The sequence below is a fragment of the Scylla paramamosain genome, chromosome 33, assembly GCF_035594125.1.
Source record: "Scylla paramamosain isolate STU-SP2022 chromosome 33, ASM3559412v1, whole genome shotgun sequence".
NCBI lineage: Eukaryota > Metazoa > Arthropoda > Malacostraca > Decapoda > Portunidae > Scylla > Scylla paramamosain.
The window spans coordinates 12,335,556-12,349,867 of NC_087183.1; the positions used below are offsets into that span (position 1 = coordinate 12,335,556).

The 14,312-nt window shown below is 38.9% G+C and overlaps 1 protein-coding gene across 1 annotated transcript in view; it reads left to right on the forward strand.

Annotated features, from left to right (window-relative positions):
- Positions 1-3,702: 3,702 nt before the first annotated feature.
- Positions 3,703-14,312, forward strand: part of LOC135089708 (uncharacterized) — a 227,498-nt gene continuing 216,888 nt past the window's right edge. Inside the window, exons 1-2 of the transcript XR_010261592.1 lie at positions 3,703-3,842; positions 13,957-13,993. The gene's annotated coding sequence lies outside the window, so the exon portion shown is untranslated. The remainder of the gene's footprint in view (positions 3,843-13,956; positions 13,994-14,312) is intronic.

Here is a 14,312-nt window from a genome sequence, read left to right on the forward strand (position 1 = left end):
TACGGGGTGGAGAGAAGTGGGAGATGAGTAAGAGAGATTGTCAAATAGTAGAGATAAACTGTAGAGTATGAGAGATTTAAGTAGTGAAGATAAATCGGATGAGTGTGGAAAGCTGTTAAAAAGTGAATTTGTTTTAAGGTATTTGCAAGAATGAGGTTAGGAGACTTACGTAACTGGAAAATTGACGTTAAGAATAAATAAATAGATGAGTATAGTTGAAAGGCAATCAAAACCGAACTATCTACATCATAAGCGAAACTCCTTCAAACTACACAACCCCATAATCAGGTAGTTAATAGATAGTTAGCCAGGATAAGGTAATTTTATGCACACATTTATATACTGCTCTTTTGTCCTCTGTATTCCATTTTCTTTGTGTGTATTTTTGGCACCATTTTAGACCAGTTGTTTGTGACTCAAGAACATGTCCCTGCATAGAGCGATAACAAAGCTAGATAAATCTCCTCCTCCTCTTCCTCCTCCTCCTCCTCCTCCTCCTCCTCCTCCTCCTCCTGCTCCTCCTCCTCTTCCTCGTACATGGGCTTAAGTGGACGCTGTCTTGTTCCAGCAGGTCTGACGCTGTTTACCTGCTGTGCTGCGAGCGAATACCGGGTAGCAGGTGAAAGATATCAGGGCACAACAGGTGTATCATTCTCTTCCTCCCATCCACTCTCTCTCTCTCTCTCTCTCTCTCTCTCTCTCTCTCTCTCTCTCTCTCTCTCTCTCTCTCTCTCTCTCTCTCTCTCTCTCTCTCTCTCTCTCTCTGTGCCCATTGTTTTGAAAGAAGCTACATCTAAATTCTTTTTAATCTCTTGCTGCGGCGCTGTATCACACAGCGTAATCTTGCCGTCATTCTTCAGGCTATTAATGTAGGTTTGCTGTGTGTGTGTGTGTGTGTGTGTGTGTGTGTGTGTGTGTGTGTGTGTGGCTTTGCTATACCCTAAAGGACACGTATAGGATTTTTTCTTTCTTTCTTTCTTTTTTTTTTTTTTTCCCCTCGCGAGTCTCATGGCTGTTGTGTTTCATCGCTCTGCCAGGAATTCACGGATCACCTCCTTCCCTCAGGCGCTTCCTCTCCTCTCCTCTCCTCCACTCCTCCACTCTGCCTCTGCTTCACTTCAGTTTATTTCTTTCGTACTTTTTAATCCTGTAAAGAATCTTTTCTTCTTTATGTGTTTTCTTGAATCTGTTATTTCCTACGGCACACTTTGTTGTTATTTGGTCTTTGTTTTATTTTCTTTGTGGCTTCTTTTGTTCTTATTTGTGTGTGTGTGTGTGTGTGTGTGTGTGTGTGTGTGTGTGTGTGTGTGTGTGTGTGTGTGTGTGTGTGTGTGTGTCTTGGTTATCCTTCTATTGTTTTTCTTTTTTATTAGTGTTTAGTATTTGTCTTTTTTTTTTTTTTTTTGTTCATTTTATCCTTTCGTGTTCGTTTTTCTGTTACTTTCTTTTTTTTGTACTTTTATCTTTTTTTTTTTTATCTTTCCTAAAGTGTTCTTTTTTTATTTTGTGGCCAATTTTTATCATGTCCTTTCTCTTTTATATTTCTTGATTTTTTTTTTTATCACGTCTTTCTTCCCGTTGTTTTGTATCCTTTCCTGGTTTTTTTTTCCTCCTTGTTCTTTTGTATCCTCTCAGTGTTACATTTTTTGTCACGTCCTTGTTTCTGCTCTTTTCACAACCTTTCATTGAGTCTTTTTTGTGGCCTGTCCTTGTTCTTTTTTTTTTCTTTTTATCGTGCGGGTCCTTTCTTTACATCACCTCCTTGTTTGAGTTCCCTTTTTACCTGGCCCAGAATCTCAGGAGGATGTATGAAGGCGCCTTAGAGTTATGTCATTCACCCCTTCACTGCAGCCTCCCTTCACCGCCCCTCGCTCACGTCCCTCGCCTCCTCCCGCTGCCTCTTACCTCTCAAGTGGGATTTCCTTTGTGTTCCCGGCTTATGCTCCCCGGGACTTCACCTCACCGCGCGCTCTTTTATGTGTAAGGGATGTGGTAGATTGTGCTGTGCTTTTATCTTGATGGCCAATCTTCTGTCCTGCCTCGTTCGGTGCTTAGGTTTGTTTTCTAAAAGGTTGCTTCGTGGTTGTGACGTTCTTTGTTGTTATTTAGGGGTGCATTTTTGAAAGGTTAATTCTGTGAAAAGGTTATTTCATGGTTTTGCTTTTCTGGAAATTTGCTTGTTTTTTTCTCACGTTGGGATTTTTTTTTTTTATTCTTATTTAATTTTTTTTATTTTTATTTTCTTATTTTCTATTTTTATTTATTTATTTATTTATTTTTTTTTTTGCGTGTAAGCTTGTCAACTACACACAAATATGGCAAGGAAAAAAGCTGGTTCGACTTGTCACTCCTAGAAAAAAGTCAAAGGAAAGTAAAAAAAAAAAGTAAAGAGGAAAAGAAAGAAGGAAAAAATATAGGACCTGTTTTTTTCTTTTCTTTTCTTTTGTCATTTTTGTTTGTTTATCAGTGTTTAAAGTGTTTTCATGTGCGTAATGTTCCTCGTGGGCTCTGAACTTATGTGTGTTGCAAGTATGTGTTTTAATTCAGCCAGGTGAGGGTTAGTATCTCTCAGGTGTGCTACAGGTATTACACACTTTGAACCATCTCTTATTTCCTCTTATTTTTAACTTCCCAGAGAGTCTTCAGGAATGCTGCACCTCTCACGTGTGCTAGAAATGCGGGGATGCTGCAGGTGTGTGCTTTGAATTAACCAGGGTGTTGCTATTTCTCAGGTGTGGTGCAGGTATGTCTGTCTGTCTCATCCTGGCGGCCCACATTGCAAGCGCTGGTGGTAGAGCACGCGAGAATCTGCTTCCTGTCACCCTACCTGGTATTAATGCTGATTTAAGCTGTGTTCCTCATGTCACAGTGTTTATGTTATGTTATGGGATGGTGTAATTTGTTTAATTGACGTCACTATCAAAAAAAATTATGTTGGGCTGAAAGACAGATTAATTTTCTATTTATTTTCCTTAGTGTGGTTATCAGAGTCTTTCCCTTGGTACTTTATTCCCCTCGTACTTGTCTATAGGTAGAATTGGTCGGAAATCTGCCTTGTCTTTTACCGTAAGTTTTGTGACGAGGTATTTTTAAGACAAGATGGGCATTCACGTCATGACATGTTTGTTTTTCTTGGTTGCAAAGGCTTAAATTATTCATAGATGGTGTCAGAGAGAGAGAGAGAGAGAGAGAGAGGGAGAGGGAGAGGGGGAGGGAAGTGGGGGGAAAGGATAGAAAAGATTATCCACTTCACTGACCTAGTTGCGAATAAAAAATTGTGTATATTAGATTTTATATTTGTATCTGTGTCAGTGAGTCGGTCGGTCATCAGTCTCTCTCTCTCTCTCTCTCTCTCTCTCTCTCTCTCTCTCTCTCTCTCTCTCTCTCTCTCTCTCTCTCTCTCTCATCGGTTTTGTATAAAAGTACAGTAATATCCCATAAATATTACATCTACTACTGCAAGGCTGGGAGGAAGCAACTACTTGTATTGTTTGACACATTCAAGTTTTACAACACTTCCGCTTCCTCCCTCTTCCAACCAGCACTTCTCGTTTCCTCGCTAATTACTCCTGTTTTAATCTTCGTATCGAATATCGTGCTATTTAAATTCCTTGTGATTAATTTTCCGTAAAGTTTCCTCCCACCTGAGTAGCGGAGTAAAGTAATTATTGTAACCTTCAAGTGTTCCAATGTTTTTTATCGGGGTACCCTGGCAGAGGTGTCCGTTGAACTCACTAGTGGACAAAGCGGCGACCAGTGAGTGTGGACCTGTGTGTGCGTTAATTACCTTTTATTTGCGATATCTGAAGATTCTCGTATCGCCTGAGGTTTCCAAGGAGGAGGTGAGTGTCCCGTGAGTGTAATAGGGTTAGGAAAGTGAGAGTGATGGGGGAGGAAGAGAGTTTTTAGGTGTTAACGTAATGACTGGCAAACTTGGCGGGAAGTTTAAATGCCGGGCGGGGACACGGCAGGTGATCCTTCTTCCTCTTTGCTCCTCGCTGGTTATGTCATCCCCACGACACTGTTGCCTTATGCATCGTGTTTCAGCAGAAGAATGTTTCATTGTTTGTTTTTGTATATATTGAAGATTTAATGGCTTTGTTATACCTGACTTATCTCCCTTCTCTACCTCCTCCTCTTCCTCCTCCTCCTCGCTGGTTATATATCATCCCCACCTCGCTTTTGTCTTCTTATTTATCGTGTTTGGGCTTCAGAATATTTCAGTGCTTGTTATTGTGTAGGTTAACGAGTTAATGGCCTTATACTTAACTGTCCTCCTCCTTAACTACCTCCCCTCTTAAATAATGGTCTCGCCCAGAGTGATGTGGTTCGGTAGTTCAGTAGTTGAATCTCTCTCTCTCTCTCTCTCTCTCTCTCTCTCTCTCTCTCTCTCTCTCTCTCTCTCTCTCTCTCTCTCGAGTAATAGTAAAGACACTTGAAATTAAATTAGGGAGGGCAGGTGGGTCCGGGTCTCATGGTCTCTCTCCCCCTCCCTCCCTCCCTCCCTCCCTCTCGCTCTGACGCCCCAGAACATTAATTACCAAAGGGACCTTCAGGGGGGCTTATTAAATGTCTTCGAGGGAGCGAAAGTTTCCAGCGAAAAAAGTTATGAAGTCAGGATGAGGCGACTTCGGGGTCAGACAACAAGGCCAGACACACAAACGAAGGGAGCAGGAGAAGGAACTGGCCTGGGACGGGAAAGGAAGGGAAGGAAAGGTGATTAAGTGCTATGAGGGATAATTAGGAGGTAAAAAAAAAAAACGTATGAGCAGGGTGTGTGTGTGTGTGTGTGTGTGTGTGTGTGGTTTGTGGTGGTGGTGGTGGTGATATTAATAACTATAATGAGGAATAGAAGGAGGATCGAATCTATCTGTCTATCTACCTGTCTATAAATAACGTATTGTAACTTAATCTCTCCTGTGTGGGGGTAAGAGTGGCTTATCTTCAAGGTAATAATGATAGAAATAATAATAGTAATAATAATAATAATAATAATAATAATAATAATAATAATAATAGCAGCAAAAACAACAACAACAACAACAACGATAATGATAAACAAAGTAGCTCACACTAAACCCTCATATCGATTTTGTACCGATAAAATAACACGCTGCCAATACCGTGAGAGAGAGAGAGAGAGAGAGAGAGAGAGAGAGAGAGAGAGAGAGAGAGAGAGAGAGAGAGAGAGAGAGAGAGAGTTCCCCACCCTTTGACGCTTAACTAGGAGGAAAACAAGTGACGCGGGCGAGGCGGTGTAGAGGTGTAGAAGTATTGACTTATGCAAATTCCCCTCTAGGAGTTGGTGATGAAAAAACGGTGGAACAAAAAATGGTGTAGCTGATGAGGGGAAAAAGAGGGGTGAGGAAAGTTAAAAATGGAGGATAAGGGTTGGGGGAGGTCCTCGCGTGAAGGGTTTGGGTTATCGTGGGCGGTGGTCATCAATTGTGTTTGTGGAATTGATGGTGTGTGTTGCTTGTGTTGTTGTTTGTGAGTGGTGGTGGTGGTGGTGGTGGTGGTGGTGGTGGGTTGTATTTAAATTATCACAGGTAAAGGTATTATTATTTATTTATTTATAACTGTTATGCATTACATTTCAAACTCATGTCCTGTTTGTTGCGTATATTGCTTATTTCTTGCATTTTATTTTATTTATTTATTTATCATATTTATTTATATTTTTTATATTTTTTTTTTTTTTTTTTGGGGGGGTGTTCAAATCATATCCTTTGATTCTTCGTTATATTGTTGTTGTTGTTGTTGTTGTTGTTGTTGTTGTTGTTGTTGTTGTTGTTGTTGTTGTTTATCATGTATTTTTCATTATTTTGTTCCCAGATAGTGTTGCCAAATTTGATATAAATAATATGAAATTGTTCCATTCGCATTTTTGAGGCAACGTTAAAATTATTGCCAAATTATACAGGTGAAAATTTTGTTTGCTTGTTATTATTATTATTTATTATTATTATTAATATTATTATTATTGTTGTTTACATTACTGGTTTACATCTGAAATGTTTGTACGAAGTAAAGCGTTTTGTAGACTTTAATTATTTATTTATTTTATATATTAATTCATTTATTTTATTTTTTTTTGTTTATTTATTTTGTTTTATTTTATTTATTTATTTTTTTTTTTTTTGTCATGAAAACGTAAAAATCTGACGCTAAGATTAATACATTAAAAAAAAAAAACTGGCTTACTTTTGAAATGCCCGCATGAAATAAAGCGTTTTGTAGACTTCACTTATTTATTCATTCATTTATTTATCTATTTCTGAGAGAGGAAGCGTTAAAACTAAATGTCAAGTTATACCCGTAGAAAAATTGCTTCGAGTCTGAAAGGTGTGTAGGAAATAAAAAAATAAATAAATAAATAATAACTGGGTCGCGGAGGTCATTGATTGTGAGGTGAATAATGCAGGGAAGGTTGAGGCTCGTGTCAAGTTCGCCTCAATCGATCTCATGAATACAGCCAACGCCTGCTGTGAATTATGAATCACCGCAAACATTACTGACATCGAACCGTGATTTATGAGTGAACGCTGCAGGAGGACGAGGAAGAAATGCCGCACTTTCCCACTAAAAAAAAATGCTCGATAATGAGAAATGGTGGGAATGTAAAAAATATCAATACAATGAACAATGAAAGTAAAGCATCCGTAATTATGGTGCTACACGTAAATACCTGCCTGAAAATGCCTCAAAACACGATACATGATAAAACACGCAGTCTCATTATCGTACCCTACATAAATATCTGACGTAAATAGTGCTAATTACCCTCATTTCAATAATAAAAGGTAGTCGCGCACCAAAAATTCAGGAGCTTACGTGTGTTCAGAGAGGGTGGAGAGAACCAATGATGTGCACTGAGAGGTAGACAGACAATGGGAAGCGAACTGACATAGAGAGAGAAAAAAAAACATTATGGAAGAGAAAAGGAGAGACAGACAAAAGTAATATAAGCAGAAATCAATAGAAATGATAAAACTGAATAAAGAAAAAAGAAGAAAAGGGGAGACGGACAGACAGGATGACTTGCACAAATTGAGTTAAGAGAAGGAAAGAGATAGGTAAAGTAAAATAACAAGCAAAAAACATCACACATCGCATGACAGAAGCAAAACAGGAACTGAGAGACAGACAGGTAGGAAGAAATGCACAAATTGATTTACGTTACCCATTATAAGTGACATTTTGCTGTCTATTTCGTGGGATCGTGGAAGTGAGATACATTTTTTTATTTTTGTTTTATTATTACCTGAAGCTTAAAGGAAGATGATCAAAGGCGGCATAAGATTTGAGAAACTATTATTTTTTTCGCACCTCCCATAAAACAGTTAGTACTTTATTAAGGCTTAAAGGGAAAAAAACAAAGCGATAAGAACAGAAAACATACTCATAATGTATTCGAATCTGCCTCTTCCTGTTCCTTTCTTGTGTTCTGTCTTTCTTTCTCTCTTTCTTCCATTCTCTCTCCCTTCTTCCTCTCTTCCTTCTGTTCCACATTCCTTCTGTGTTTCGGTATTTCCTCGCCTTTGTCCTTCCTTTCTCTCCTTCTTTTCTCTCATTCATCTTCTTCCTCTCCTTCATCTCCTCTCCTCCTTTCCTCTCCTTCCTTTCGTTCATTTCCTTCTCTCTCCTTCTCCGCCTCTTTCTTCTCCTGTGTGTTTCTGTGCTTCTCTTCCTCTCCTCTTCCTGTCTTCTCTTTTCTCTCCTCTCCTCCCTCTCCCCTCCTTTCTCTCCTCTCCCGTGTTTCCTCTCCTGTGTTCTCTGTTCTTGCCACTATTCCTATTTTGCACCTTGATGTTTCCCTTCTCTCCCTTCCCCTCTTTCTCCCCTCTATCCTGTCTACTCTCTTACCTCTCCCCTCGCACCTCCATCTCCCGTGACCTTCCTCCTCTTCTTCCTCTTTCTCTCACGTTTCGCATCCTCTTTCTCCCCTCACTCTCCCATTCCTCTCCTCCCCTCAGCACTCCTTAATTCTCCATCTTCTATTTATTCTTCTCCTTCTTTTACCTTTATTTTTTGTCCACTCTGCTCCTCCCCTCGTTTCCCTCTCTCATTTACAAGTAGCACCATGATGTTCCCTCTTTTTACCCTCATCACCTGTCCTTTTTTCCCCTACTTCCTCTTTTATCCCTTCTTAATGGGTGTTTTTCCCCTTCAACTACCCCTCCTTATTCTCTGTTTTTTGTGCCTCATTTTTTCCCGTTTCTCCCCCTTTTAATTTCCCCCACCCTCTTCTCTTCCATTCTTGATCCTTAAATTTGTCTCTTTTTCTCTCCTTTTTTCCCTCTTCATTCATGGCGTGAAGATGATGGAGTGAGGAAAAGTTATCTGAAGAATGATGATGGCAAAAAAATCTTGTCCAGTTTTGAGGCAGGGAAGAAGGGAAGAGTGTTGAGGGTGATGGGGGGAGTGAAAGGGACAGGTGAGGTGAGTAGAGGGGCGTGGGATAGACAGGTGAGGCGTACAGGTGTAGGCGGAAGTATTACCTGACGTCAGAAGCAAGTTTGAACCTCCAGCAGTAATTGGTTAATTTTTTAATTTTTTTTTATTTACTTCATTATTTTTTTCTTTTCTTTTTTTGTTTCCTTGTGTCTCTTGCTGTGTATATCTGGTGGCATGGGTTCCTTTGGTTGTCTGTGCATGTCTGTCTGCCTGCCCATCTGAAAAATCCATGTTTTTATGCTTTTCCATTTGTGTTTCTTCCTGTGCATCTCTGCTCGTATGGGCGTCTCTGGCTGTCAGCATATCTTTCTGTCTGCCTGCGTGGAAAATCTGATAATCCGGATATATTTCTCCTTTGAAGTCTAGAAAGATGACTACCTGGAACTCTGGGAAGCAGGTTGTCTGTCTGGTGTCTCTCTCTCTCTCTCTCTCTCTCTCTCTCTCTCTCTCTCTCTCTCTCTCTCTCTCTCTCTCTCTCTCTCTCTCTCTCTCTCTCTCTCTCTCTCTCTCTCTCTCTCTCTCTCTCTCTCTCTCTCTCCAGTTCACTTCCCTTCCCTTCTCCCATCTTCTCCCGTCCTTCCCGTCCCCTCCCCTCCCATCCATCCCCCTATGCCACCCTGCCACGTCCACATCACCTCACGCATAAACACAAGCCTTTATACAAATACCCTCTACCAAATACCCTCTACTCTGATCACACTTTCCCTCCTCCTCTCGTGGCCGGGCGATGATAAAGACCAGTGATAAAGATACCTGAGGATACTCGTGGGAGGAAAATATTTAGACCACCGTAATCCTGGGCTAAGGAACAAAGTAAATCATTGAGCAAATTTTGGGAAAAACCGCGCCATTAAACTGAGAAGAAACGATGCTGGAGGGAGGGAAGGAGGCAGGGAGGGAGGGATTAATGAATATGAGCCTCGTCATCTGAGGGAGAAGGAGGGAAAACAGGGGAAATAGTAAAGATGGGAAGAGGGGAAACTTAGGAAGAAAAGGGGATGGAAGAAGAGGTGGTTGGAAAGAGAGAGAGAGAGAGAGAGAGAGAGAGAGAGAGAGAGAGAGAGAGAGAGAGAGAGAGAGAGAGAGAGAGAGAGAGAATCCTTACTCTGTACGTGTTGGCGGAAACTGAGACAAAAAGAAAAAGAGAAAAAGAAAAGGATATTTCATTATAACTTTTGAATATACTTGTGATCCTGTTTCTTATTCTCTTTCCCCTCTTCTAATCCACCTCACATCGTTATCCTCCTCGTCCTCCTCCTCCTCCTCCTCTTGCGGTCACCCTTCTCTCGCGTCATCTTTTTCCCCCTCTTCATTCCCTTATCATCACCCTTATGACCAGCTTTTAAAATGAAGTAGAAGGCGCTTTCTACAGATCCTTTCTTTTTCCCCCATCTTCCTTCTTTTATTTGTTCTCTATACCTTCTCAGTCTTGCTTTATTTCTCTTTTATTCCCTAGTGCTCTGCTTCCCTCCCTTCTTCCTTTCTTTCTTTTGGCTTTTATTTCTTTATTCGTCGTCCGTGTTCTCTGTGTTCTTGCTCTGATATGGGGGGAGAGAGAGAGAGGGGGAGAGAGAGAGAGAGAGAGAGAGAGAGAGAGAGAGAGAGAGAGAGAGAGAGAGAGAGAGAGAGAGAGAGAGAGAGAAAGAGATTTATCCTGCGTTAATCCTGACTGCACTTTTGGCTTTCCACGACAAAATCCACAGGGAGAGAGAGAGAGAGAGAGAGAGAGAGAGAGAGAGAGAGAGAGAGAGAGAGAGAGAGAGAGAGAGAGAGAGAGAGAGAGAGAGAGAGAGAGAGAGAGAAAGTAAATAGATAGACAGATATTCTTTCACTGACAGACGAGCAAGAAAGCAAAAATAAGGGGAAGAGAAAAAGAATAGACAAAAAAAGAAAAAGAAAATAGACGAAGAAAAGAAGGAAAGTGAAAAGAATAAGAGACACACAGAATCACAGACAGAAAGAGACATATACAGTAACATTGCAAAACCGGCACAGACAGACACACAGACAGACGGAAGGACAGGTAGACATGCACAGATAGAGTTCAGTAAATATGATTTGTATTCTCTATATTTCGTGTGGTCATGAGAGTCAATCCCAATTTTTTTTTTTTTTTTTTCTCAATCTTACGAAACATATCCGTGAACTCTTATTTTTGTGTTTTTGCTCAGTGAAGTAAAGTGAAGTGAAGTGAAGTGAAGTGAAGTAAGATGTGCAATCGTGAAAATAGTGTTTAGATTTTTGTTTATAACGTTTTCCGAAATGACGAAGTTTTTTTTTCTTTTTTTTCTTTTTTCTTTTCGTCTATCGCCATCCCTCTTGTCTTATTTTTCTCTCTTCCTTCCATCATTCTTTTGTTTTCTCTCTTTGTTTAATTCTTTCTTTCTTCTTCGTTTTCTTTCTTATCATCCTTTCTTCCTTTATTCCTTCTTGCATTTATCCCCATACCTTCCGTCCTTTCCTTCACTCCTTCCTCTATTTCTTCCTTCCTTCTTCTTTTTATCTCAAGTTATTCATTCATTCGTTTGTTCTTTCATTCATACTTTCCATCCTTTTTTTCCTCCTTTCTTTTTTTTTCCTTCCTTCATTCATTCATTCATTCATTCCATCCTTTTATTTCTCTTTCCCTGCACTCATCCATCCAACCCTTTTCTTCTTTCACTCTCTCCCTCCCTTCATCTATCCCCTGTATCCTCTGCCCTTCACTCCCCACTCCCTCGCCTCCCAGCTTTGACAAACACTACACCAGTTTTATTGTTTTCGAATTTAGCTTTAAAAAAATGTAGCTTTCATCACGAGCTGGAAACACAACACCGCTAACTCTTTTATACGGGTGATTCTGATTTACATAATATTTGGATTATGTAATTTAATTCTTGATGTATAGATTTGGAAGTAATTCAACTAACACCTGTAATGAAGCGCAATTTGGATGTCGGCTGGTGTTGCGTTAAATCTTTCAAAAACACCATGAACACCGGGAAAAATTAATTGACGATAGATTTCCGCTCGTTTCCCTAAAGGATGGATTGGGGTGTTTTTTTTTTTTTTTTTTTTTTTTTACTCCTGGTGTCCTTTTTTTCCTTTCCCCCCACTCCTCCTCCTCCTCCTCCTCCTCCTCCTCCTCCTCCTCCTCCTCCTCCTCCTCCTCCTCCTGCCATTTTTTGTTATAAGATTGTCATACCTGTGATATTTTTTCAGTACCTTTCGTGTTTTACCTGTAATTAATTAAGATATGATGTGCTTACGAAACTTTTTACATTACGCAACAAAGTATGATGATACTTCACCGTAATATACGTAAGTAATCTTGTAAGTGATCTTGTAAGAAAAATTTTAAATATCGGTTTTATCAAATACTACATATGTAAATTACTTAAGAAAAGTTAGTAGCAAACACACTTAAAAAGAGCATTAATATTTCAAAGCAGTACCTGATAAGTGTCAGTTTCATCATTCACTACGTACCTTAATTACTTAATAGGAAATAAAAAACAATTTAATAATACATGCACTTAAAAACTAACACTGTCTAATAAATAATGACAGAAAATGTTTAAATTGAAAGAGAAAATTTTAAACACTACCCGTATAGACGAGAAATTATAAAGAAAACTAACATTTCACAACACTACCCAATAAATACTAATATCAAATACGGAAATGTAAACAAAAAAAAATATACGCTAAAACACAACACATTAAAAACAAATCATAACATTCCATCAACACTTCCTAATATGCGACACAAATACGTAAATGTAAACAAGAACATTCCACACACCACACGTACAGACAGGAAAAAAAAATGGTAATGAGAGAAAAAAATTAAAACACCACACACCTGTTTCAGAAATTACCTGGCTAGACGTCTCAGGGTGAGCGGTATATTAACTCTTCCTAATTAACTTTGAGAACTCTCCTCTCACACTCTCCCTTTGCGGCGGATCCTCCCACAAGCATTTCTTAATCTAACTTAAGGAGAAGTTAAGCAAAGGGTCTCTCTCTTGTTTATAGGACATCTGGGAGGAAAGGAGCAAGTGACGGCTGACAGGACGGGACGGGAAGGAGAGGGAAGTCTGAAAGGATGGGAGAGAAGGGACGATGAAAGGGGAGGTAAGAAATGAAGGAATGGGAGGAAGGAACACTGCTAAACAAAGGGAGGAATGAAAAGATGGAATTAAAGTAAAGGTGAAAGGTAGAAATAGGAAAGAAGGGACGAGGCTGAGAGGGAAAGGAAGGAGGAAAAAATAGTAAGGGTGAAAGATGGAGGATGGGAAAGCTGGGATGTAAAGAAGGAACAGTGACTTAGTGCAAGTATGGGAAAGGAGGAAAACAGTAAGGGAGGTAGAAAGGAAAGGATGAAAAAAATAATGGTGAGAAAATGAAGAAATGGAGGAAGGATAGGAAAGAGGGGAGAAGAGAATAGTAGGACAGGAAGAATAAACGCAAGGAGGAAAGGTTGAAAATAAGAAAGTAATAGGATGGGAAATAAGAAGAGGCAAGAAGCGGAGATGGATTGAAAAGAGGAAAAGCGTGAAAGGAGAGAGAGAAAGAAAGAAGGAATGAGTGACACTGTGATGGGAAGAAGGGAGGGGAGGAGTAAAGAGTCAGAGTGGAAAAAGAAGCGAGGGGTCACAGGGGAGAAAAGTCTGAGTGGAGACCTGTTGTTCTTCACACAAAATGCAAATGTATACATTTTTTCCTTTTTTTTTCTGGGAATATTATAAAGCAGAAATAATACACTGTTTTCAGTTTCATTTTCACGTTTCCCTTCAACACTTGTGAAAGACTAAACTCGTGTATGTGTGTGTGTGTGTGTGTGTGTTCGTGTGCGTGCCCCTTTCTTTATTAATTTGATATAGTAATGTTATTTGAGGTAGTCGTGTTTCCCATTACGGCGAAGTTCTGCACAAAAAAAAAGGTCAGGGACACATGGTGTGGTAAAATTATATATATATATATATATATATATATATATATATATATATATATATATATATATATATATATATATATATATATATATATATATATATATATATATATATATATATATATATATATATATATATATATATATATATATATATATATATATATATATAAAACTTCTATTTCTATAACATACCGTATTTCACCGTATTTCAGAACTGTAATATTACTCAAACACACACACACACACACACACACACACACACACACTATATATATATATATATATATATATATATATATATATATATATATATATATATATATATATATATATATATATATATATATATATATATATATATATATATATATATATATATATATATATATATATATATATATATATATATATATATATATATATATATATATATATATATATATAAAGATCAGAGGCACCTAGAAAAAACTTAATCTACATTATTTTTAATAAAGTACTTGTAATTTCAAAACTGCAAATTAATTCCGACCGCCACCTTAATTTGTAACTTTCCATTCCAGAGCAGCGCAACGGAGCAGAGGAACCACGGAGCGCAAAGTGTGTGAGAATCATTCTTTTTTTCTTTTCCCCTTACTTGTGACTGCGGAGTGTGCGTGGAAGCTGTAACTCTCACGGACGGAAGGTGTTTTTTGTTCTCCCCGCAATTTTACATCAGGGGGGCTTATGGCTTGCAGTGTAGTGTCCAACCCGCTCTGAAACTCCGGAATATTGCATGTACTGTCCTCTCCCATAATTTCAAACTGCCTGAAGAGTTATACGGTAAGTTCTATTTTAAAAAGGTGCGAAAAAAGGACTCTAGACATCTCCTTTTGACTCTCTCTCTCTCTCTCTCTCTCTCTCTCTCTCTCTCTCTCTC